A 2,535-nucleotide genomic window follows, 5' to 3' on the forward strand; every position below is an offset into this window, starting at 1 on the left:
GTAAAGTTTCCAACGGAGAAAACAAAAGACCAATAATCACAGAAAAATTCATTAGAGATATCAGTAATCATTAGAAAAAGAAATAAGAATGGTTCTTGACAGGGGCACTTGGTGGATCGGTTGAGCAGCTGACTCTTGATTTCAGCTCATGTCATGATCTCAGCATCATGAGACTGAGCCTTGCTCCAGGCCTCTGTGCTTAACAGGGAGTCTGCTTCTCTTCCTCTTCTTCCGCCCTTCCCCTTACTTGTGCATGGTCTCTCTCACTCTCTCTCTCAAATAAAATAAATAAATCTTAAAAAAAAGAACAGCTTTTGACCTTATGGTGCTCAACCTCACTCATAATAAAAGACACAAATTAAAACTATACTGAGATACTATTTTTATCTTATCAGATTGGCAAAAATCCAAAATTTAAGAACACACTCTTGGCAAGACTATAAAGAAACAGGTACCCTCATACATTCTTAGTGGGAATGCAAGTTGGCCCAATCCCTGGAGAGGAGAATTTGGCAATATATAGTAAAACTGTTAATGTTTATCCCAGCAATCTCATTTCTAGAAGCTTACCACAGAGATACACTGGCAAAATATAGAAAGAAATATATACAAGGCAATTTTTTGAAGCACTATATGTAATAGCAAGACTGGATACAACCAAAGTCCCCATCAAAGGGGATTGGATGAATAAAGTATGGTAGGTCCACAAATTGGAGTGATAAGCAACTGCAAAAAGGAAAGAAGAACAACTATGTTCTCCTATGAAGTACTAGTCTCTCTACTTTTATATGGCTAAAACAATTTAATAAAAACACTTTTAAAATAGAAGAAAATGATTACTTTTAGGGAGTTAAACAATAGAGCAATTTTGGAAGGATTGCTTTTTTCTTAACAATCACTATAGAATCATTTGACTTTTTATACTATGTACATGTAAAAATAAGTATATTTAAAAATTAAAAGTGAAGAGGACTGCCATGAATATAATACTTAATGGTAAAACTTAAGAAGCAATCTCATTAAAGGCAGAAATATCAATGATGCCTGCGCTTCAACTTTCTACTGGAATCTTAGCCATTACAATAAGACAAGAAAAAAGAAATGAACTAGGAATAAAAGACAAAGAATGACTGTTGTTTGCAGACAATATTAAATGCACAGATAATCCAAAATAATTTACTAATCACTTTTTGTAGCAAAATTGCTAAACATAAGAGCAAGACACAAAAATAAATATTGTTTCCATATGCTGGGAACTAACCAGAAAATGTGATAAAACAAAATTTTGTATATAGTGGCAACAGAAACTATTAGGTATAGATAAAGAACTCTAACAAAAGATGAGATATTTATGAGGAAAATCATAAAACATTATAGAAGAACATAAAAACAGATCTGATTAAAATCATAAATGTGAATTCTCCCCAAGTTATTCTCTAAACTGAATGCTTCCAACCAAAAGCTTAACAGATATTTTTGTGGAAACAGGCAAACTGATATCAATTCACAATTTTATTTATTTATTTATTTATTTATAGATTTTATTTATTTATTCATGAGAGACAGAGAGAGACAGAGAGAGGCGCAGAGACACAGGCAGAGAGAGAAGCAGGCTCCATGCAGGGAGCCCGATGTGGGACTCGATCCCGGGTCTGCAGGATCATGCCCTGGGCCAAAGGTGGTGCTAAATTGCTGAGCCACCCGGCTGCCCTCAATTCATAATTTTAAAATTGTGAAAAACAGTTTGAAAATAAGAAAAAGAGGGATCCCTGGGTGGCGCAGCGGTTTGGCGCCTGCCTTTTGCCCAGGGCACGATCCTGGAGACCCGGGATCGAATCCCACATCAGGCTCCCGGTGCATGGAGCCTGCTTCTCCCTCTGCCTGTGTCTCTGCCTCTCTCTCTCTCTCTGTGGCTATCATAAATAAAAAATAAAAAAAAAATAAAAAAAAAATTCATTAAAAAAAAAGAAAAAGAGTAAGTCTTAGTTTTACCATATTAAGTTTTACCATATATGAAGTTTACCATATACAAAGCTTTAGTGCCTAAAATAGTGAAATATTAGAACAGGGATAGAAAATAAAACAATGCAACAGAACAGAGATCCCAGAGACAGGCTCATACATATTTTGAACTTGATATGTTTATTATACAGATGACAGTTGAGAAATGATGTACTACTCAATAAATGAAGAAATTGATTTGCCACGTGGGAAAAAAAACGAAGTTAGATTCTTACCTGACACATATACAAAAATAAGTTCTGGATGGATTAAAGACCTAAATATGATATTAGAAAAAAAAAAAACAGAGGGAATACCTCTGTTCTTGAGATAGGGAACACAAGACAAAAAAGTATAAATGATAAATGAAAGTATTGATGACATAAAATTTTAAATTTTTTTCTGTCACAAATGACCCCATAAACAAAGTTAAAAGATGGGGGTATCCCTGGGTGGCTCAGTGGTTTGGTGCCTGCCTTCATCCCAGGGCAGGATCCTGGAGTCCTGGGATTGAGTCCTACATCAGGCTTCCTG

The sequence above is a fragment of the Nyctereutes procyonoides genome, unplaced genomic scaffold (assembly GCF_905146905.1).
Source record: "Nyctereutes procyonoides isolate TBG_1078 unplaced genomic scaffold, NYPRO_anot_genome, whole genome shotgun sequence".
In the NCBI taxonomy this organism is placed as follows: Eukaryota; Metazoa; Chordata; class Mammalia; order Carnivora; family Canidae; genus Nyctereutes; species Nyctereutes procyonoides.